The sequence below is a fragment of the Bos indicus genome, chromosome X (assembly GCF_029378745.1).
Source record: "Bos indicus isolate NIAB-ARS_2022 breed Sahiwal x Tharparkar chromosome X, NIAB-ARS_B.indTharparkar_mat_pri_1.0, whole genome shotgun sequence".
NCBI lineage: Eukaryota > Metazoa > Chordata > Mammalia > Artiodactyla > Bovidae > Bos > Bos indicus.
This window is the reverse complement of record NC_091789.1, coordinates 73,579,341-73,604,591: the sequence shown is the minus strand read 5'-3', so window position 1 is coordinate 73,604,591 and position 25,251 is coordinate 73,579,341. Positions and strand designations below refer to the sequence as shown.

At 36.0% G+C, this 25,251-nt stretch overlaps 1 protein-coding gene across 1 annotated transcript in view; it reads left to right on the top strand.

The window, feature by feature from the left end:
* LOC139180901 (uncharacterized) overlaps nucleotides 1-25,251 on the top strand; it is a 462,995-nt gene that overhangs the window by 121,548 nt on the left and 316,196 nt on the right. The gene's annotated exons all lie outside the window — the stretch shown is intronic.

The following is a 25,251-nucleotide window of genomic DNA, read 5'->3' as shown; positions in this document are numbered from 1 at the left end:
ATTTTGCAGTAGTTTGAAAATACTTTGGCATTGCCTTTCTTTGGGATTGGAATGAAAACTGACCTCTTTCAGTCCTGTGGCCACTGCTGCATTTTCCAAATTTGCTGGCATATTGAGTGCAGCAATTTCAACAGCATCGTCTTTGAGGACTTGAAATAGTTCAACTGGAGTTCCATCACCTCCACTAGCTTTGTTCGTAGTAATGCTTCTTAAAGCCCACTTGACTTCGCATTCCAGGATGTCTGGCTCAAGGTGAGTGATCACACCATTGTGGTTATGTGGGTCATGAAGATCTTTTTTGTATAGTTCTTCTGTGTATACTTCTTAATATCTTCTGCTTCTGTTAGGTCTATACCATTTCTGTACTTTATTGTGCCCATCTTTGCATGAAATGTTCCATTGATATTTCTAATTTTCTTGAAGAGATCTCTAGTCTTTCCAATTCTGTTGTTTTCCTCTATTTCTTTACACTGATCACTTAGGAAGGCTTTCTTATCTTTCCTTGCTATACTTGGGAACTCTGCATTCAGATGGATATATCTTTCCTTTTCTCCTTTGCCTTTAGCTTCTCTTCTCTTTTCACCTTTTTGTAAGGCCTCCACAGATAACCATTTGCCTTTTTGCACTTCTTTTTCTTGGGGATTGTCTTCATCACTGCCTCCTGTACAGTGTCACAAGCCTTTGTCCATAGTTCTTCAGACACCCTGTCTGTCAAATCTAATTTGATTTTTTTCTTAAAATGTATAAATTTATTTTTAGATTTTTGTTCTGAATATGATGGATGTCATTGAATAGTTGATTGAGATCATGATAGTTTTTCAGACAGCTTTGTCTCTTTTTTCTTCAAGGAATGTTATAGGGAATATTATTCTGTATGTAATAACTTCCATCATAAAAATGCTGAGTATGCTTTGCAGTTGTAACACTGATATATTCTGATTTATTGTGCTTTCAAATTACCTTTTCATTGATGAAGAAGGAGAAGAGTCAGAAGAGAATAAAAGAGTTAAATAAGTTTTGTTAGGATCATCATTTTAATCTGTGTGGTAAATAATTGTCATTTTTAGTGATTAACATCATATTCCAGTGCTAACTTTTACATCTTATTCATTAATTAAAATAAGAAGACTAAATTATTTTTGTATTCGAAGGCAGCAAAGAACTTTACAAATTTTCAAGTGTTTTAAAAGTAATTGTTAATGGAGTATTACTCAGCCATTAAAAAGAATACATTTGAATCAGTTCTAACGAGGTGGATGAAACGAGCCAATTATACAGAGTGAAGTAAGCCAGAAAGAAAAACACCAATACAGTACACTAACGCATATATGTGGACTTTAGAAAGATGGTAACGATAACCCTGTATGTGAGACAGCAAAAGAGACACAGATGTATAGAACAGTCTTTTGGACTCTGTGGGAGAGGGAGGGGTGGATGGTTTGGGAGAATGGCATTGAAATGTGTATAGTATCATATAAGAAACGAATCGCCAGTCCAGGTTCGATGCAGGATACAGGAAGCTTGGGGCTGGTGCACTGGGATTACCCAGAGGGATGGTATGGGGAGGGAGGGGGGTTCAGGATGGGGAAAACGTGTACACCTGTGGTGGATTCATGTTGATGTATGGCAAAACCAATACAATATTGTAAAGTAATTAGCCTCTAATTAAAATAAATAAATTTAAATTAAAAAAAATAAAAGTAATTGTTATCATATAATAAGTGTTCAGAGTTGCCTAGTTGGAAAAGAATTGGGTTCCCTCACAAAAAATTCTTTAAACTATTTTCGAATATTGTTTTCAATATGGAAATTTCTTTTTAAAAAACAGATTCATTGAAATAAAGTTTATATGCCATACAGTATATGAATATAAATAGAAGAACAAATGCCTTTTTGGAGATTCAAATTTCTTATAATCACAATTGATTTTAGAACATTTTTACCATCCCTTAAAATACAAAGTCCCCATTATCATTCACTGCCCATCTCCCCATCCACCACCACCATCATGACCACACCTAGAACACACCACACCTAGGCCTAGACAACCACTAAACTACTTTTTATCTATATATATATTATTCTATTGTACACATTTCACATAAATGAAGTCATTTATTTAGTCTTATGTAAATGGCTATTTTCAGTTAGGATAAGTTTTTTTCCAAGGTTCATACATGCTGTACCATGCATCAGTAGTTCTGTTCTGTTTATTGTTGTTCAGTCACTAAGTCATTTCTGAATCTTTGAGACCCTATGGCACATCAGGCTTCTCTGTCCTTCACTATCTCTCAGAGTTTGCTCAAATTCATGTCCATTGAGTAGGTGATGCTATCCAAACATCTAATCCTCTGTCGTTCCCTTCTCCTCCTGCCCTTGATCTTTCCCAGCATCAGGTTTTTTTTTTTTTTTTCCCCCAGTGAGTCAGCTCTTCACATCAGGTAGGCAAAGTATTGGAACTTCAGCATCAGTCCTTGAAATAAATATTCAGGGTTGGTTTTCTTTAGGGTTGATTGGTTTGATCTCCTTGCATCCCAGGACACTCTCAAAAGTCTTCTCCAGCACCACAATTCAAAATCATCATTTCTTCAGTACTCAGCTTTCCCTTATTTATTTCCAACTCTCACATCCATACATGACTAATGGAAAAACTATAACTTTGACTATGCCCACCTTTTCGGTTAAGTGATGTTTCTGCTTTTTAATATGCTGTCTAAGTTTGTCATAGCTTTTCTTCCAAGGAACAATCTTCTTTTAATTTCATGGCTACAGTCACCATCCACAGTGATTTTGGAGACCAAGAAAATAAGATCTCCACTGTTTCCACTTTTTCCCCTTCTATTTACCATGAAGTGATGGGACTGGATGCCATGATATTCATTTTTTGAATATTGAGTTTTAAGCCAGATTTTTCACTTTCCTGTTTCATCCTCATCAAGAGGCTCTTTGGTTCCTATTCACTTTCTGTCATAAGGGTGGTGTCATCTGTATATCTGAGGTTGTTGATATTTCTCCTGGAAATATTGATTCCAGCTTGCAATTCATCCAGCTGGACATTTTTCATGATGTACTCTGTATATAACTAAAATAAGCAAGGTAACAATAGACAGCCTTGATGTACTCCTTTACCAATTTTAAACCAGTCCATTGTTGCACATCTGATTCTAACTGTTTCTTCTTGTCCTGCATACAGATTTCTCAGGAGACAGGTAAGGCGGTCTGGTATTCATATCTCTTTTAAGAATTTCCATTTGTTGTGTTCTACACAGGCAAAGGCTTTAGTGTAGTCAATGAAGCAGAGGTAGATATTTTTCTGGAATTTCCTTGTTTTCTCTATGATCCACAGGGTATTGGCAATTTCCTCACTAATTCCTCTGCCTTTTCTAAATCCAGCTTGTACATCAGGAAGTTCTCAGTTTACATACTGCTGAAGCCTAGCTCTTAGGATTTTTTTTTTTTTTTTTTTTACTTTGCTAGCATGTGAAATGATTGCAGTTGTTCGGTAGTTTGAACAGTCTTTTGTATTGCCCTACTTTGGGATTGGTCAAAAACTGACCTTTTCCAGTCCTGTGGCCACTGCTGTGTTTTCCAAATTTGCTGGCATATTGAGTGTAACACTTTAACATCATCATTTTTTAGGATTTTAAATAGCTCAGCTGGAATTCCATCACTTCTACTAGCTTTGTTCATAGTAATGCTTCCTAAGGCCCACTTGACCTCACACTCCAGTATGTCTGGCTCTAGGTGAGTGACCACAGCATCATGGTTATCCAGGTCATTAAGAACTTTTTCGTGCAGTTCTTCTGTATATTCTTGCCACCTCTTAATCTCTTCTGCTTCTGTTAGGTCTTTGCTGTTTCTGTCCTTTATTGTGCCTGTCTTTACATGAAATATTCCCTTGGTATCTCCAGGTTTCTTGAAGAGATTTCTAGTCTTTCGCTTTGTATCTTTTTCCTCTATTTCTTCACATTGTTCGCTTAAGAAGCCTTTCTTATCTCTCCTTGCTATTTTCTGGAACTCTGTATTCCGTTGAGTATATCTTTCCGTTTCTCCTTTACCTTTTGCTTCTTTTTTCTTCTAAGGTATTTGTAGGTCCTCCTGAAACAACCACTTTGCCTTCTTGCCTACAAATATTCTGTCTCTTTACGTAAGTTTATTCCTAAATATTTTATTCTTTTTGTTGCAATGGTGAGTGGGATAATTTCCTTAATTTCACTTTCTGATTTTTCATTGTTAGTATATTGTTAGTTTTATTTTGCTGTTATTTTCTAGTGTTTTTTAGTTGGAAGTTCAATTTATTGATTGGAAATATTTTTGAAGTAGGAAGACCTATGTATGTTTCTATTTTTAATCTGTTCATTTTTGAATGACACTTAGATTGTTTCTATACCTTGACTTTTGTGAATAATGTTGCAATGCATGGGAATAAAGATATCTCTTTGAGATACTGATTTCATTTCCTTTGGATATATGCTCAAAAGTGAGGTTGCTAGATCACATCGTTGTTCTATTTTTATTTTGTGAGGAACCTCCATAATGTGTTTCATACTGGCTGTACCAGTTTACATTCTCACCAATAATGTGCAAAGTTTCCCATTTCTCCACATCCTCACCAACACTTGTTATCTCTTGTTTCTTTCTTTCTTTTTTTTTTTATAGTAGTCATCCTAACAGGGGTGAGATAATATTTCATAAATATTTCATTGAGGTTTTGAGTTTTGCTTCCCTGATGATTATATTGTTGATCACCTTTTCATTGTCGTCTTTGGAAAAAATGTCTATTCAGGTCTTCTGCTTATTTCTTAAATGCGATATACATATATATACTATCAGTTCAGTTCAGTCACTCAGTCATGTCCGACTCTTTGCGAATCCATGAATTGCAGCATGCCAGGCCTTCCTGTCCATCACCAACTCCCGGAGTTCACTCAAACTCACGTCCATCGAGTTGGTGATGCCATCCAGACATCTCATCCTCTGTCGTCCCCTTCTCCTCCTGCCCCCAATCCCTCTCAGCATTAGAGTCTTTTCCAATGAGTCAACTCTTCGCATGAGGTGGCCAAAGTGTTGGAGTTTCAGCTTTAGCATCAGTCCTTCTTATAAACACCCGGGACAGATCTCCTTTAGAATGGACTGGTTAGATCTCCTTGCAGTCCAAGGGACTCTCAAGAGTCTTCTCCAACACCACAGTTCAGTGCATACAATATGCATAGACATGCATATATATGTATATATAGACATACATGCACAATATATATGTATACAATATACATATATGCATATTGCATTTTGGATATTAAACCATATGAGGTTTGCAGATATATTCTCCCATTCCATAGGTTGCCTTTTCAATTTATTGATGAATTTCTTTGCAACAGGTTTTGTATTTCATGTAATCCAAGTTGTTGATTTTTTTTTTTTCCCTTTACTTTTTGGATTCAAAAAACTCATTTCCAAAACCAGTATTAAGGCGCTTACTCCTTATGTTTTCTTCTAGGAATTTTACACTTCCAAGTCCTACATTCAAGTATTTATCCTATTCTGAGTGGATTTGTGTGTATGATATAAGAAAAAGTTTCAGTTACATTCCTTTATAGTCTGATATTTAATTTTCACAGAGACATTTACTGAAGAGACTATTGTTCCTCATTACATGTTCTTGGCATCCTTGTCAAAGTTCATATATGCAGGTATTTATTTCTGGGCTCTTAATTCTGTTACATCTGTCTATGGTTTTATGTTCATGGCACTACAACTCTGCTTTGATTACTATAGTTTTATAATATAGTTTGAAATCAAGAAGCGTTAAGCCACCAATTTTGTTATTCTTTCTCAAGATTGCCTTGATCATTTGGGGTCTCTTGTGATTCCTACAGGTTTTAGGATTGTTCTATTTTTGTGTAAAAAATGGTGTTGGAATTTCAATAAGAATTGCATTGAATCCATAGATCATTCAAACAATATGAATATTTTAACAATAGTAATACTTCCAATTCAATAACATGAGGTTTATCTCATTTTTTTGGTGTGTCTTCTCCCATTTCTTTCATTGATATCTTACAGGTCTTATTGTATAGAGCTTTCACCTCCTTGGTTAAATATGTTTCAAAGTATTTTATTGGCTTTTAATACTATTGTAAATTGAATTATTTTTTAAAATTTTTGGATAGTTCATCGTTAGTATATAGAAAAGTATCTTATTTTTGTTTATTGATTTAGTATATTACAAAATTACTGACATTAGTTTTAACAAATTTTTAGTGGAGTATTCCATATAAAAGATTAGAGTTTTCCATATATTAATATAAGATTATGTTATTGTCATAGATAATTTTTACTTATTCCTTTCCTACTTAAATGCCTTTTATTTATTTTCCTGGCTAATTACTCTGACTAGAATTTCTAGTACAATATTGAATAGAAATGCTTATAATAGGCACCCTAGTCTTATTCTCAATTTAGAGGAAAAGTTTACAACTGTTCACTACAGAGTATGATATTAGTGGTAGGATTACCATGTATGGCTTTTAATATGTTGAGGTACATTCATTCTATATTGAATTTGTTGAGAATTTGTATCATGAAGAAAATATTGATGCAAATATTTTATCTGCATCTTTGAGGATATTTTATAGATTTATCCTTCATTTTGTTAATGTGATACATCATGATTATTATTGTGCAGATGTTGAATCATCCTTGCCTCCTTGAAAGAAAGCCTACTCTATCATGCTGTATGATCCTTTCAATTTATTGTTTTTTATATAAATTTATTTATTTTAATTGGAGGCTAATTACTTTAAAATATTGTATTGGCTTTGCCATACATCAGCATGAATCTGCCATGGGTGTACAAGTGTTCCCCATCCTGAACCCCCCTCCCACCTCCCTCCGCATAGCATCCCTCTGGGTCATCCCAGTGCACCAGCCCAGAGCATCCTGCATCATGCATCGAAACTGGACTGGAGATTCATTTCACATAAGGTATTACACATATTTCAATGCCATTCTCCCAAATCATCCTACCCTGGCCCTCTCCCACAGAGTCCAAAAGACTGTTCTATACATCTGTGTCTCTTTTGCTGTCTCGCATACAGCGTTATCATGACCATCTTTCTAAATTCCATATATATGCGTTACTATACTGTATTAGTGTTTTTTCTTTTTGGCTTACTTCACTGTATAATAGACTTGAGTTTCATCCACCTCGTTAGAACTGATTCAAATGTATTCTTCTTAATGTCTGAGTAATACTCCATTCTGTATATGTACCACAGCTTTCTTATCCATTCCTCTGCTGATGGACATCTGGGTTTCTTCCATGTCCTGGCTATTATAAACAGTGCTGCAGTGAACATTGGGGTACACGTGTCTCTTTCAATTCTGGTTTCCTTGGTGTGTGTGCCCAGCAGTGGGATTGCTGGGTCATATGGCAGCTCTATTTCCAGTTTTTTAAGGGATCTCCACACTGTTCTTCCTAGTGGCTGTACTAGTTTTCATTCCCACAAACAGTGTAAGAGTGTTCCTTTTTCTCCACACCCTCTCCAGCATGTATTGCTTGTTGACTTTTGGGTAGCAGCCATTCTGACTGGCATGAAATGGTACCTCATTGTGGTTTTGATTTGCATTTCTCTGATAATGAGTGATATTGAGCATCTTTTCATGTGTTTGTTAGCCATCTGTATGTCTTCTTTGGATAAATGTCTCTTTAGTTCTTTGCCCCACTTTTTGATTGGGTTGTTTATTTTTCTGGAATTGAGCTTCAGAAGTTGCTTGTATATATTTTGAGATTAATTCTTTGTCAGTTGCTTCATTTACTATTATTTTCTCCCATTCTGAAGGCTGTCTTTTCACCTTTCTTACTTTCCTTTGTTGTGTGGAAGCTTTTAATTTTAATTAGATCCCATTTGTTTATTTTTGCTTTTATTTCCAATATTCTGGGAGGTGGGTCATAGAGGATCCTGCTGTGGTTTATGTCAGAGAGTGTTTTGCCTATGTTGTCCTCTAGGAGTTGTATAGTTTCTGGTCTTACATTTAGATCTTTAATCCATTTTGAGTTTATTTTTGTGTATGGTGTTATAAAGTGTTCTAGTTTCATGCTTTTACAAGTGGTTGACCAGTTTTCCTAGCACCACTTGTGAAAGAGATTGTCTTATTTCCATTGTATATTCTTGCCTCCTTTGTCAAAGATAAGATGTCCATAGGTGTATGGATTTATCTCTGGACTTTCTATTTTGTTCCATTAATCTATATTTCTGTCTTTGTGCCAGTACCATACTGTCTTGGTGACTGTGGCTTTGTAGTAGAGCCTGAAGTCAGGCAGGTTGATTCCTCTATTTCCATTCTTCTTCTCAAGATTACTTTGGCTTTTTGAGTTTTTTTGTATTTCCATACAAGTTGTGAAATTATTTGTCTAGCTCTGTGAAAAATGCCTTTGGTAGCTTGATAGGAATTGCATTGAATCTATGGATTGCTTTATGTAGTTTGCTTATTTTCACTATATTGATTCTTCCAATCCATGAAAACGGTGTATTTCTCCATCTATTAATGTCCTTTTTGATTTCTTTCACCAGGGTTTTATAGTTTTCTGTATATAGGTCTTTTGTTTCTTTAGGTAGATATATTCCTAGGTATTTTATTCTTTTCGTTGCAATGGTGAATGGAATTTTTTCCTTAATTTCTCTATTTTCTCTTTGTTAGTGTATAGGAATGCAAGAGATTTCTGTGTGTTGATTTTATATCCTGCAACTTTACTATATTCATTGATTAGCTCTAGTAATTTTCTGGTGGAGTCTTTAGGGTTTTCTATGTAGAGGATCATGTTATCTGCAAACAGTAAGAGTTTTACCTCTTCTTTTCCAATTTGGATTCCTTTTATTTCTTTTTCTTCTCTGACTGCTATGGCCAAAGCTTCCAAAATTATGTTGAATAGTAGTGGTCAGAGTGGACACCCTTGTCTTGTTCTTGACTTTAGGGGAAATGCTTTCAATTTTTCACCATTGAAGATAATGTTTCCTCTGGGTTTGTCATATATAGCTTTTATTATGTTCAGGTATGTTCCTTCTATTCCTGCTTTCTGGAGAGTTTTTATCATAAATGGATGTTGAATTTTTTCAAAGGCTTTCTCTGCATCTATTCAGATAATCATATGGTTTTTATTTTTCAATTTGTTAATGTCGTGTATTACATTGATTGATTTGCAGATATTGAAGAATACTTGCATCCCTGGATAAAGCCCAGTTGGTCATGATGTATGATCTTTTTAGTGTGTTATTGGAATCTGATTGCTAGCATTTTGTTAAGGATTTTTGCATCTATGTTCATCAGTGATATTGGCCTGTAGTTTTCTTTTTTTGTGACATCTTTGTCAGGTTTTGGCACTAGGGTGATGGTGGCCACATAGAAAGAGTTTGGAAATTTAGCTTCCTCTGCAATTTTCTGGAAGAGTTTGAGTAGGATAGATGTTAGCTCTTCTCTAAATTTTTGGTACAATTTAACTGTGAAGCCATCTGGACCTGGCTTTTGTTTTCTGGAAGATTTCTAATTACAGTTTCGATTTCCATGCATGTGATGGGTCTCCAAGATTTTCTATTTCTTCCTGGTTCAGTTTTGGAAAGTTGTACTTTTCTAAGAATTTGTCCATCTCTTCCAGGTTGTCCATTTTATCGGCATATAATTGCTGATTGTCTCTTATGATCCCTTGTATTTCTGTGTTGTCTGTTGTTTTCTCTCCATTTTCATTTCTAATTTTATTGACTTGATTTTTCTCCCTTTGTTTCTTGATGAGTCTGGCTACTGGTTTTTCAATTTTATTTCTCTCTCAAAGAACCAGCTTTTGGCTTTGTTGATTTGTGCTATGGTCTCTTTTGTTCCTTTTGCATTTATGTCTGCCCTAATTTTTAAGATTTCTTTCCTTCTATTAATCCTGAGGTTCTTCATTTCTTCCTTTTCTAATTGCTTTAGGTGTAGAGTTAGGTTATTTATGTGATTTCTCTCCTGTTTCTAGAGTTAGACTTGTATTACTATGAACCTTCCTCTTAGCATGGCTTTTACAGTGTCCCACTGGTTTTGGGTTGTTGTGATTTCATTTTAATTTATTTCTATGCATATTTTTATTTCTTCTGTGATTTGTTGGTTATTCAGCAGCGTGTTTTTCAGCCTCCATATTTTGGAATTTTTAATAGTTTTTCTCCTGTAATTGAGACCTAATCTTACTGCATTGTGGTCAGAAAAGATGCAGGGAATGATTTCAATTTTTTTTTTTTTTAATTTACTAAGGCTAGATTTATGGCCCAGGATGTGATCTATCCTGGAGAAGATTCTGTGTGTGCTTGAGAAAAAGGTGAAATTCATTGTTTCGGGGTGAAATGTCCTATAGATATCAATGAGGTCTAACTGGTCTATTGTATCATTTAAAGTTTGTGTTTCCTTGTTAATTTTCTTTTTAGTTGATCTATCCATAAGGGTGAGTGGGGTATTAAAGTCTCCCACTATTTTTGTGTTACTGTTAATTTCCCCTTCCATACTTGTTAGCATTTGTCTTACATATTGCAGTGCTCCTATGTTGGGTGCATATATATTTATAATTCTTATATCTTTTTCTTGGATTAATCCTTTGATCATTATGTAGTGTCCTTCTTTGTCTCTCTTCACAGCCTTTGTTTTAAAGTCTATTTTATCTGATACGAGTATTGCTACTCCTGCTTTCTTTTGATGCCTATTTGCGTGGAATATCTTTTTCCAGCTCTTCACTTTCAGTCTGTATGTGTCCCTTGTTTTGAGGTGGGTCTCAGCCAGTCTTTGTCTTTTGGTTGGGGCATTTAATCTATTTACATTTAAGGTAATTATTGATAAGTATGATCCTGTTGCCATTTACTGTATTGTTTTGGGTTCGAGTTTATACACCGTTTTTTTATCTCCTGTCTAGAGAAGATCCTTTAGCATTTGTTGAAGAGCTGCTTTGGTGGTGCTGAATTCTCTCAGCTTTTGCTTGTCTGTAAAGCTTTTGATTTCTCCTTCATATTTGAATGAGATCCTTGCTGGGTACAGTAACCTGGGCTATAGATTATTTTCTTTCATCACTTAAGTATGTCCTGCCGTTCCCTCCTGGCCTGAAGATTTTCTATTGAAAGATCAGCTGTTATCCTTATGGGAATCCTCTTGTGTGTTGTTTGTTGTTTTTCCCTTGCTGCTTTTAATATTTTTTCTTTGTGTTTGATCTTTGTTAGTTTGATTAATATGTGTCTTTGGATGTTTTGCATTGGGTTTATCCTGTTTGGGACTCTCTGGGTTTCTTGGACTTGGGTGATTATTTCCTTCCCCATTTTAGGGAAGTTTTCAACTATTATCTCCTCAAGTATTTTCTCATGGTCTTTCCTTTTGTCGTCTTCTGGAAGTCCTATGATTCGAATGTTGGGGCATTTAACATTGTCCCAGAGGTCTCTGAGATTTTCTCATTTAAATCTTTTTTCTTTTTTCCTCTCTCATTCATTTATTTCTACCATTCTTTCTTCTACCTCACTAGTCCTATCTTTTGCCTCCATTAGTCTATTATTTGTTCCCTCCAGAGTGTTTTTTATCTCATTTATTGCATTATTCATTATATATTGACTCTTTTTTATTTCTTCTAGGTCCTTGTTAAACCTTTCTTGCATCTTCTCAGTCCTTGTCTCCAGGCTATTTTTCTGTGGTTCCATTTTGTTTTCAAGATTTTGTATCATTTTCACTATCATTATTTGGAATTCTTTATCAGGTAGATTCCCTATCTCTTCCTCTTTTATTTGTTTTGGTGAGCATTTATCCTTTTCCTTTACCTGCTGTGTATTCCTCTGTCTCTTCATCTTGTTTATATTGCTATATTTGAGGTGGCCTTTCTGTATTCTGGCAGTTTGTGGAGTTCTCTTTATTGTGGAGTTTCCTCACTGTGGGTGTGGTTGTACGGGTGGCTTGTCAGGGTTTCCTGGTTAGGGTAGCTTGTGTCGGTGTTCTGGTGGGTGGAGCTGGATTTCTTCTCTATGGAGTGCAATGAAATATCCAGTAGTGAGTTTCCTAAAATGGGAAATACTGGAGAATGCTGTGGGCCTTGATTAAGAGCTGGTGGTGAGGGAGCCTAATCTTAATCATAGTATTCACCTGAAGTGGATGTGCCATCAAACCGAGATTAGAGGTAGGTGGAGGAGGCAGCCTACCATAGATTGTGCCACAAACTATTCTCATTCTTACCAATATTTGGTAGATTTTCTAAAATAAATTTACTTACTTACTGTATATGCTTATGACAATTTCCAGAAATTTAAATGGTTCATTTTTTAAAAAATATTTTTCAACATGTGTATATATTTCACTGGGTGCCTTGTGAAGAGAATAAAACTCAATGTCTGAAAAACAAAGATCATGACATCCAGTCTCATTACTTTATGGCAAATAGATGGGGAAAACTGGGAACAGTGACAGACTTTATGCTCTTGGGCTCCAGAATCAGTGCAGATGGTGATTGCAGTCATGAAATTAAGACACTTGCTCCTTGGAAGAAAATATATGACAAACCTAGACAGCATATTAAAAATAAGAGACATCACTTTGCTGATGAAGGTTTGAATGCACAACACTATGGTTTTTCCATTAGCCATGTACAAGTGTGAGTATTGGACCATAAGGAAGGCTGAGAGATGAACATTTATTGCTTTCAAACAGTGGTGCTGGAATCTTGAGAGTCCCTTGCACAACAAGGAGATCAAACCATTGAAAGGATTGATGCTGAAGCTGAAGTGCTAATACTTTGGCCACCCGATGTGAAGAGCTCACTCACTGGAAAAGACCCTGAAGCTGGGAAAGACTGAGGGCAAGAGAAGGGGGTGACAGGGGATGAGATGGTTGGGTGGTATCACCAACTCACAAGACATGAATTTGAGTAAATTCCCAGAAAATAGTGAAGGACAGGGAAGCCTGGCATGCTGCAGTCAATGGGTTCACAAAGAGTTGGATACGACTGAGCAACTGAACAACATCAACAGAGTGAAGAAAAGGAAAAATGAGACAAAAATATCCTTGTTATTTCCATGTGCTCTGATAGTTTGAAGGTTCATTTTCCCACTCCTCTAGACTTCCTGGTGCTTCCTTTTTTCCCAATAATTCCCACTTCTCAGTTCAGTTCAGTTCAGTTCAGTCCCTCAGTTGTGTCCAACTCTTTGCGACCTCGTGAATGGCAGCACACCAGTCCTCTCTGTCCATCACTAACTCCTGGAGTTCACCCACACCCATGTCCATCGAGTCGGTGATGCCATCCAGCCATCTCATCCTCTGTCGTCCCTTTCTCCTCCTGCCCCCAATCCCTCCCAGCATTAGAGTCTTTTCCAATGAGTCAACTCTTCACATGAGGTGGCCAAAGTATTGGAGTTTCAGCTTCAACATCAGTCCTTCCAATGAACACCCAGGATTTATCTCCCCCAGGATGGATTGGTTGGATCTCCTTGCAATCCAAGGGACTCTCAAGAGTCTTCTTCAACACCACAGTTCAAAAGCATCAATTCTTCTGCACTCAGCTTTCTTCACAGTCCAACTCTCACATCCGTACATGACCACCGGAAAAACCATAGCCTTGACTAGACGGACCTTTGTTGGCAAAGTAATGTCTCTTCTCAGTTAAGTCTATATTAAGTTCAAATCAGTTATTACCAGAAAAAAAATGCTAAATTCGTTACTGGTTCTGTGGTGCCTTTATATGTAGCCTTCTTTTCCAGTCTACTTGTTACTATTCATTTTTCAGTCATCAAGTAGCTAATTCAAGCGTTCTGTCCTTGTTGAATTGTTTCATAATGGGATAGACAGAATTCCACTTATTCCATATTATCTAGACCAGAAACTGCTAGATTAAAAAAAATTAGTTTAATTCCTTACTATATCATTGTTTTATATGTTCAAATTGTCCAAAATTTAGTCAATGGGAACTCATTCAAGCCAGTTTCTTTCGCAAGATCATATTATTCTCTGGTCACCTCCTTGATTTCTGGAACAAAATTAATTTCCAGCTTTATATATTTTCAGACTTGAAATTAAACATTTGTTCAAAGATCTCTGGTTCACTTTAATTGGGAATGATATTAGTAGTGAAAATCTGGGCACTAGGTTTCCTTTATTGGTACTGAGGTATCATTGTTTCTAGGCTCTTTTAGGAGACAGATTTAGTATGGAGAGAGGAGTAACAGGAGGGGAAGGGGATGTGGAATAAGGAGGGGAGGGGCAGAGAGGGGAAGGAACAGATTATTATACATATTTTTAATCACATCTTCATGCTGATCCTTCCCACTAAGACCATAGTACATAGGGCTTTTATTACCTTCCTTCATCCTATATTTTATATCATTTTATTCTCAGTGAGGAGCCTAGCACCAAGAACATTAATACAGTTGCTTGTTTCCTCTATTCTACAATTCACTAAAATGATTTTGAATAGCAACACCAATGCCACCATCAACAACAAACTTAAGTTCAAGATTTTTTTTAAGTTCTTTATGAACTTGGATTATATCCTACTAACTGTGTTTATTCGATGTACTTGGATTATATTCTACTAAGTGTCAATTAATTAGCAAGCAATGAATTTTCTAGGTACCTCGACACTACTCTACAAACAATATTTGAATGAATAATGTTTTGTTGTTCTGTAGTAGGGGCTCCAGGGGAAATATCTTTGCTATGGAATCACCAGTGCATATTTTCAAGGACCTTAATAGTTATTATAAGTAAAATACATTTTATTTTTTGTGGTATATTTTGCATCATTTAGACAGAGCTGAAAACGTATTTATTTCATGGCATCCCAGATGAGATATAGTGAAGTGAATTTATATCTCTTAGTCTGTTTCATGATATAGGAACTAAATAGTTTTATTCTCTGACTTTCATATTATTAGCCCCATAAAGGAGAGCTTCCACTGTATGTTTTTTTTTTTTTTTTAGTATTTTCATATGATAAACTTTTTTGACTTTTTCAATTATGAATTTTGCTTTTATTATGCAATCAGACAAATATTTATTTGTTCCCTAATTGGTTTTTTTTTCTTGTGAAAAGAGTATTTCAGTTTATTTTTTCAGTTTTATTTATTTATTTATTTCACTTTACAATATTGTATTGGTTTTGGCATACATTGACATGAATCCACCATGGGTGTACATGTGTTCCCATCCTGAACCCCACTCCCACCTCCCTCACCATCCCATCCCTCTGGGTCATCCCAATGTACCAGCCCTGAGTATCCTGTATCATGCATCAAACCTGGACTGGTGATTCCTTTCACATGTGATAATTTACATGTTTCAATGCCATTTTCCCATATCATCCCACCCTCGCCCTCTCCCACAGAATCCAAAAGACTGTTCCATACATCTGTGTCTCTTTTGCTGTCTCGCATACAGGGTTATTGTTTCTATCTTTCTACATTCCATATATATGTGTTAGTATACTGTATTGGTGTTTTTCTTTCTGGCTTACTTCACTCTGTATAATAGACTTGAGTTTCATCCACCTCATTAGAACTGATTCAAATGTATTCTTTTTGATGACTGAGTAATAGTCCATTGTTTATATGTACCACAGCTTTCTTTTTTGTTTGTTTTAAATTTATTTATTTTAATATGAGGATAATTATTTACAATAGTGTATTGGTTTTGCCATACATTGACAAGAATCCGCCACGGGTGTACAGGTGTTCCCATCCTGAACCCTCTTCCCACTACCCTCCCCATCCCATTCCTCTGAGTCATCCAAGTGCACCGGCCCCGAGCATCTTGTATCATACATCAAACCTGGACTGGTGATTCATTTCAAATATGATAATATACATGTTTCAATGCCATTCTCCCAAATCATCCCACCCTTGCCCTCTCCCATAGAATCCAAAAGACTGTTCTATACATCTGTGTCTCTTTTGCTGTCTCGCATACAGGGTTATTGTTTCCATCTTTCTACATTCCATATATATGTGTTAGTATACTGTGTTGGTGTTTTTCTTTCTGGCTTACTTCACTCTGTATAATAGGCTCGAGTTTCATCCACCTCATTAGAACTGATTCAAATGTATTCTTCTTAATGGCTGAGTAATACTCCATTGTGTATATGTACCACAGCTTTCTTATCCATTCATCTGCTGATGGACATCTAGGTTGCTTCCATGTCCTGGCTACTATAAACAGTGCTGCAATGAACATTGGGGTATGCATATCTCTTTCAGTTCTGGTTTCCTCGGTGTATATGCCCAGCAGTGGGATTGCTGGGTCATATGGCAGTTCTGTTTCCAGTTTTTTAAGGAATCTCCACACCGTTCTCCCTAGTGGCTGTACTAGTTTGCATTCCCACCAACAGCGTAAGAAGGTTCCCTTTTCTCCACACCCTCTCCAGCATGTATTGCTTATTGAATTTGGATAGCAGCCATTCTGACTGGCATGAAATGGTACCTCATTGTGGTTTTGATTTGCATTTCTCTGATAATGAGTGATGTTGAGCATCTTTTCATGTGTTTGTTAGCCATGCATATGTCTTCTTTGGAGAAATGTCTGTTTAGTTCTTTGGCCCACTTTTTGACTGGGTCGTTTATTTTTCTGTAATTGAGCTGCAGGAGTTTCTTGTATATTTTTGAGATTAATTCTTTGTCAGTTGCTTCATTTACTATTATTTTCTCCCATTATGAAGGCTGTCTTTTCTCCTTGCTTATTTTTATTTGTTGTGCAGAAGCTTTTAATTTTAATTAGATCCCATTTGTTTATTTTTGCTTTTATTTCCAATATTCTGGGAGGTGGGTCATAGAGGATCCTGCTGTGGTTTATGCTGGAGAGTGTTTTGCCTATATTTTCCTCTAGGAGTTGTATAGTTTCTGGTCTTACATTTAGATCTTTAATCCATTTTGAGTTTATTTTTGTGTATGGTGTTAGAAAGTGTTCTAGTTTCATTCTTTTACAAGTGGTTGACCAGTTTTCCCAGAACCACTTGTTAAAGGGATTGTCTTTTCTCCACTGTACTTTCTTGCCTCCTTTGTCAAAGATAAGGTGTCCATAGGTGGGTGGATTTATCCCTGGGCTTTCTATTTTGTTCCATTGATCTATATTTCTGTCTTTGTGCGAGTACCATACTTTCTTGATGACTGTAGCTTTGTAGTAGAGCCTGAAGTCAGGCAGGTTGATTCCTCCAGTTCCGTTCTTCTTTCTCAAGATTGCTTTGGCTATTCAAGGTTTTTTGTATTTCCATAGAAATTGTGAAATTATTTGTTCCAGTTATATGAAAAAATACCATTGGTAGCTTGATAGGGATTACACTGGATCTTTTTTTTTTTAATTTTGTTTTATTTTTAAACTTTACAGTATTTTATTAGTTTTGCCAAACATTGAAACGAATCTGCCACAGGTATACCTGTGTTCCCCATCCTGAACCCTCCTCCCTCCTCTCTCCCTGTACCATCCCTCTGGATCGTCCCAGTGCACCAGCCCCAAGCATCCAGTATTGTGCATCGAACCTGGACTGGCGACTCGTTTCATACATGATATTATACATGTTTCAATGCCATTCTCCCACTGGATCTTAATTATTATATTAGTATAGTAAATTTTGTGTTTTTAACATATTCTAAATACAATGGCTCTTTCACTGGAGATCTTAAAGAGAAAAATTTCAAGCAGTATTATCAGAAATATGTGGCCGTTTGATCAGTCTCTAAATGATCCCACATATCCAAACATTTGGAACACCAGTGAAAAATGAATGTTCGCTTGAATTGTCTTGATACTGATAAGATTTTTTATAAATACTTATGTGCATCCAGTAATTTCAGTCTTATGTACATTTCATAAAGAAGTGAGAAGTAAGAAAAAAACAGTTTACCTTAGTGAAGACCAGATTATTACTATAAAGTCTTGCCACAGGTTTCTTATACTGAATGACTTAGAACACATATTTAAAGATAAATAGGAAGATATGATTATTTTGTTTGTAGAATTCTTTAATTCAGCTGATTTTCCTCAAATGAGGCTGTATATTTTATTCCATGTTGTCTTCTTATTTAAAAAGGAATAACTTTCTGTACCTAAGAACATTTCAGTGTTTCTTTTTTTTTTTATTTTTTAGTTTTAGTTTTACAAAACTCCAATGAACAGAATAATCTTCAAGTATCTGGTTAATGGATACTAATAATAATTATCTTTTAAGACAAATAGACATAACCCTAATAATAGAGATAGAGTTATTGAAATATGTCTTTAAGGTTTTTTTATGCTCTCCATATGTTTAGCATGTCCTGATTATAATACTTTCATTGTATATGTTAATTGGATACGATACAAAAATTATCACTTGGATGAGTTTTTCCCAGTCCCATGTATTGGATTTTAAACATGAGGTTGTGCATTTGTTTTAGTGGTTAGATAATAAATATGTTTCTTAAAAATTAAAGCTTAGCAGAGTAAATTTGAATCTTTTGTAGTCATGATATAAGATTTGTCACTTTAACCATTTTATGTATAAAATTCAGTGGTACTAATTATATTCATAAAGTTGTGCCACCATAATCACTATCTGTTTACAAATTTTTCACTATTTGAACAGAAACTAAGTACCAGTTATGCAATAAATCCCTATAACTACAACCCCAAAACTTCTCATAATTTCGAATCTACTTTGTTTCTGTGGATGTCTATTCTACTCATTTAATACAAGCACAACCAAATAATATCTATTCTCTTGCATCTTGCTTATTTTTAATTTATGATTGCTTTACAATATTATTCTGATTTCTGTTATACTTCAGCATGGATTAACCATAGGTGTACGTATGTACCCACCCTCTTGAATCTCCCTCCCAACTCCCACACATTCCCACTCCTCTATGTTATTTCAGAGCCCTAGTTTGAGTTCCCTGAGGCATACAGCAAATTCCCTTTGGCTATCTATATACATATGTTAGTGTATATGCATCCATGCTACTCTCTCCATTTGTCTCAACCTCTCCATCTTCTTCCCCACCTTGGTCCATAAGTCTGTTCTAAGTCTGTGTTTCCATTGCTGCCCGGTGAAGTGGTTCACCAGTACCTTCCTTCTAAATTTCATATATATGTATTAATATACAATATTTGTTTTATTCTTTCTGACTTACTTCTTTCTGTATAATAGGCTCTAGGCACACTACATCATTAGAATGGACTCAAATGTGTATTTATGACTGAATAGCATTCCATTATATATATATACTATGGTTTCTTTATCCATTCAACCTTTGATGTACATCTAGGTTATATCCATGTCTTAGTTATTGTAAATAGTGCTGCAATGAACATTACGATACATGTGACTTTTTCACTTTTGGTTTCTGCAGGGTATATTCCTGGTACAGAATATTCTTCAGGGTATGTTCTTCCAGTGTAGAAGTGGTATTGCTGGGTAATATGCCAGTTTTATTCCTAGTTTTTAAAGAAATCTCCATAATGTCTTCCGTAGTGGCTGTATGAATTTACATTCCTACCGGCACTGTAGGAAGGTTACTTTTTCTCCACACCCTCTCTGTTATTTGTTTTTTGTGGATTTTTTTTATTATGGCCATTTTGTCTGGTGTGAGGTGGTATCTCATCAAAGTTTTGATTTGCACTTCTCTAATAATGAGTATGTCAAGGCTATATATTGTCACCCTGCTTATTTAACGTATATGCAGAGTAAATCATGAGAAATGCTGGGCTGGAAGAAGCACAAGCTGGAATCAATATTGCCGGGAGAAATATCAATAATCTCAGATATGCAGATGACACCACCCTTATGTCAGAAAGTGAAGAGGAACTAAAAAGCTTCTTGATGAAAGTGAAAGAGGAGAGTAAAAAAGTTGGCCTAAAGCTCAACGTTCAGAAAACCAAGATCTGGTTTTCTCACTTTCTCATCTGGTCCCATCACTTCATGGGAAATAGATGGGGAAACAGTGGAAACAGTGTCAGACTATTTTTTGGGGCTCCAAAATCACTGCAAATGGTGATTGCAGCCATGAAATTAAAAGATGCTTGGAAGGAAAGTTATGACCAACGTAGATAGCATATTATAAAGCAGAGATATTACTTTGCCAACAAAGGTCTTTCTAGTCAAGGCTGTGGTTTTTCTAGTGGTCATGTATGGATGTGAGAGTTGGACTGTGAAGAAAGCTGAGCACTAAATAATTGATGCTTTTGAACTGTGGTGTTGGAGAAGACTCTTCCGAGTCCCTTGGACTGCAAGGAGATCCAACCAGTCCATCCTAAATGAGACCAGTCCAGGATGTTCATTGGAAGGACTGATGCTGAGGCTGAAACTCCAATACTTTGGCCACCTGATGCGAAGAGTTGACTCATTGGTAAAGACCCTGATGCTTGGAGGGATTGGGAGCAGGAGGAGAAGAGGATGACAGAGGATGAGATGGAATCACCAACTCTATGCACATGGGCTTGGGTGAACTCTGGGAGTTGGTGATGGACAGGGAGGCCTGGTGTGCTGTGATTCATGGGGTTGCAAAGAATTGGACACGACTGAGCCACTGAACTGAACTGAACTGAATAATGAGTGATGTTGAGCATTTTTCATCTGTTTATTAGCCATCTGTATGTCTTCTTTGGAGAAATGTCTGTTTAGGTCTTTTGCCCACTTCTTGGCTGGGTTATTTGTTTTTCTGGTATTCAGTTGTATGAACTGCTTGAATATTTTGAAAATTAATCCTTTGTCAGTTGTTTCATTTGCTATTATTTACTCCCATTCTGGACTTTTCACCTTGCTTGTAGTTTCCTTTGCTGTGCAAAAATATTTTACATTAATTCAGTTCAGTTTAGTCACTCACTCATGTCTGACTCTTTGCGACCCCATGGACTGCAGCATGTCAGGCTTCCCTATCCATCACCAAGTCCCAGGGCTTACTCAAACTCATGTCCATTTAGTTGGTGATGCCATCCAACCATCTCATCCTGTCATCACCTCCTTCTGACTTCAATCTTTCCCAGCATCAGGGACTTTTCAAATGAGTCAGTTCTTTGCATCAGGTGGCCAAAGTATTGAAGTTTCAGCTTCAACATCAGTCCTTCCAATGAATATTCAGGACTTATTGCCTTTAGGATGGACTGGCTGGATGTCCTTGCAGTCCAAGGGACTCTCAAGAGTCTTCTCCAACACCACAGTTCAAAAGTATCAATTCTTTGGCACTCAGTTTTCTTTATAATCCCACCCTCACATCCATACATAACTACTGGGAAAAAAAAAATAAAACATAGCTTTGACTAGATGGACCTTTGCTGGCAAAGTAATGTCTATGCTTTTTAATTTAATTAGGTCCAACTTATTTATTTTTTTATTTTATTTGCATTATTATAGGATATGGGTCATAAAGGATCTTGCTGTGATTTATGTCATACAGTGTTCTGCCTATGCTTTCTTCTAAGAATTTTATAGTTTCTGGTCTTACATTTAGATCTTTAATCCACTTAGACTTTATCTTTGGGTATAGTGTTAGGAAGTGTTCTAATTTCATTCATTTCAACAAAGTTATCCAGTTCTTCCACACCACTTGCCAAAGACACTATTTTTTCCAATTGTATGTTCTTGTTTCCTTTGTCAAAGATAAGGTACCCATATTCCTATAGGTTTATCTCTGGACTTTCTATCTTGTTCCATTGGCCTATACTTCTGTATTTCTGCCAGTAACATACTGCCTTGGTGACTGTAGCTTTGTAGTATGGTCAGAAATCATGCACGTTGATTCCTCCAGCTCCGTTCTTTCTCAAGACTGCTTTGTCTATTCAGGGTGTTTTCTGTTTATGTACGAGTTGTGAAAATTTTTGTTCTACTTCTGTGAAAAATGTCATTGGTAATTTGATAGAGATTGCATTCAATCTTTAGATTGTTTTTGGTACTACAGTCATTTTCACAAGATTGATTCTTCTAACTCAGGACCATGGAATATCCCTCCATCTGTTTATGTTGTCTTTGATTTCTTTCATTAGTGTTTCTTATAGTTTTCTGTATGTAGCTCTTTTGTCTCCTTAGGGAGGTTTGAAGTGAAGTTAAGTGAAGTCGCTCAGTCGTGTCCGACTCTTTGTGACCTCATGGACTGTAGCCTACCGGACTCCTCCGTCCATGGGATTTTCCAGGCACGAATACTGGAGTGGATTGCCATTTTCTTCTCCAGGGGAACTTCCTGACCCAGGAATTGAACCCGGGTCTCTCGCATTGTAGGCAGATGCTTTACCATCTGACCCACAATTCCTAGATATTTTATTCTTTTCGTTGTGGTAATAAATTGGGTTGATCCTTAATTTCTCTTTCTGATTTTTCATTGTTATTATATAAGAATGCAAGTGATTTATATGTATTGAGTTTGTATCCTGTGACTTTACTATATTCACTAATTAGTTCTAATAATTTTCTGATAGTATCTTTAGGGTTTTCTATGTATAGTTTGATGTCATCTGCAAATAGTGAGTTTTACTTCTTCCTTTCTAATCTAGATTAATTTTATTTATTTCTTTTCTGTAATTGCTATAGCTAGATAGGACTCCCAAAACTATGTTGAATAATATTGATGAGAGTAGGCACCCTTTTCTTGCTCCTGGCCTTAGAATACTTTCACCTTCTCACCACTGAGAATAATGTTTGTTGTGTGTTTTTTGTATGTGGCCTTTACAATGATAAGATAGTTTTCTTCTATGCCCATTTGTTGAAGTGTTTTTATCATAAAAGGGTGTTGAATTTTGTCAAAAAGTTTTTTCATGTATTGAAATTATCATATTGTTTTTATCTTTCAATTTGTTAATATGGTGTATGACATTGATTGGTTTGTGTTTATTCAATAATCATTGCATCCCTAGGATAAACTGACTTGATAATGGTGTATAAGCTTTTTAATGTGTTGTTGAATTCTTTTTGCTAGAATTTTGTTGAAAAATTTTGTATCTATGTTCATTAGTGATATTGGCCTGTAATTGTCTTTTTTGTGATGTATTTGTATGGCTTTGGTATCAGGGTGTCTGTGGCCTTGTAGAATTAGTCTGAAAGTATTCCTTCCTCTCCAGTTTTTTGGAAGAGTTTCAGAAGGATAGGCATTAGTGCATCTCCAAATGTTTGATAGAATTCACCTGTGAAGCCACCTGTTCCTGGGCTTTTTTTTTTTTTTAGGAGCCTTTTGATCACAGTTTCAATTTCAGTGTTTGTAATTGGCTTGTTCATAATTTCTGTTTCTTCCTGGTTCAGTCTTGGGAGGTTGAACTTTTCTAAGAATCTGTCCATTTACTCTAGGTTGTCCTTTTTATTAGCATATGTTGCTCATAATAGTCTGTTATTATCATTTGTATTTCTGCATTGTTTGTTGTAACCTCACCTTTTTCATTCCTAATTTCATTGATTTGATTTTCTCCCTATTTTATTTATGAATCTGGATAATGGTTTGTCAGTTTTGTTTATCTTCTCAAAGGACCAGCTTTTAGTTTTATTGATCTTTACTAGTGTTTCCTTCATTTCTTTTTCATTTATTTCTGCTCTGATCTTTATGATTTCTTTCCTTCTACTAACCTTGTTTTCTTTTTACACCTGCTTTAGGTGTAGCATGAGGTTGTCTATTCAATGTTCTTTTGTTTCCTAAGGTAGGGTTGTATTGCTGTAAACTTCCCTCTTACAACTGCTTTTGCTGCATCCCATAGGTTTTGGGTCATTGTGTTTTTGTTGGCTTTGTTTCTGGAAATCTTTTGATTTCCCTTCTTATTTCTTCAGTAACCTCTTCATTATTTAGAAATGTATTGTTTAATCTTCATGTGTTTGTGTTTTTTGCAGGTTTTTTTTTTTCTGTAATTGATATCTTGTCCCATAGCATTGTCATCAGAGAAGATGCTTGATATGATTTCAATTTTCTTAAATTTACTGAGGCTTGATTTGTGGCCCAAGATGTGGTCTATCCTGGAGAATGTTCTGTGTGCACTTGAGAATAAAGTATATTGTTCTACATTTGGATGGCAATTCCTTAAGATATCAAATAGGTCCATTTGGTCTAATGTTTCATTTAAGGTTTGTGTTTGCTTATTGTTTTCTGTTTTAATGATCTGTCCATTGGTATTAGTGGGGTGTTGAATTCTCCTACTATTATTTTGTTACTGTCAATTTTACTTTCTATGTCTGTTAGTGTTTGCCTTATAAATTGAGGTGCGTGTATATTGGGTGCATAAATATTTAAATTTTTGTTTCCTTGGACTGATCCTTTGATCATTATGTAACGTCATTCTTTATCTCTTGTAATACTCTTTATTTTAAAGTCTATTTTTCTTTCTTTTTTCTTTTTTTTAAATTTTATTTTTAAACTTTACAATATTGTATTAGTTTTGCCAAATATCGAAATGAATCCGCCACAGGTATACCCGCGCTCCCCATCCTGAACCCTCCTCCCCTCTCCCTCCCCCACCCTCCCTCTGGGTTGTCCAAGTGCACCAGCCCCAAGCATCCAGTACCGTGCATCAAACCTGGACTGGCGACTCATTTCATACATGATATTATACATGTTTCAATGCTATTCTCCCAAATCTCCCCACCCTCTCCCTCTCCCACAGAGTCCATAAGACTGATCTATACATCGGTGTCTCTTTTGCAGTCTCGTACACAGGGTTATTGTTACCATCTTTCTAAATTCCATATATATGTGTTAGTATACTGTATTGGTGTTTTTCTTTCTGGCTTACTTCACTCTGTATAATAGGTTCCAGTTTCATCCATCTCATTAGAACTGATTCTAATGTATTCTTTTTAATGGCTGAGTAATACTCCATTGTGTATATGTACCACAGCTTTCTTATCCATTCATCTGCTGATGGACATCTAGGTTGCTTCCATGTCCTGGCTATTATAAACAGTGCTGCGATGAACATTGGGGTACACGTGTCTCTTTCCCTTCTGGTTTCCTCAGTGTGTATGCCCAGCAGTGGGATTGCTGGATCATAAGGCAGTTCTATTTCCAGTTTTTTAAGGAATCTCCACACTGTTCTCCATAGTGGCTGTACTAGTTTTCATTCCCACCAACAGTGTAAGAGGGTTCCCTTTTCTCCACACCCTCTCCAGCATTTATTGCTTATAGACTTTTGGATCACAGCCATTCTGACTGGTGTGAAATGGTACCTCATAGTGGTTTTGATGTGCATTTCTCTGATAATGAGTGATGTTGAGCATCTTTTCATGTGTTTGTTAGCCATCTGTATGTCTTCTTTGGAGAAATGTCTATTTAGTTCTTTGGA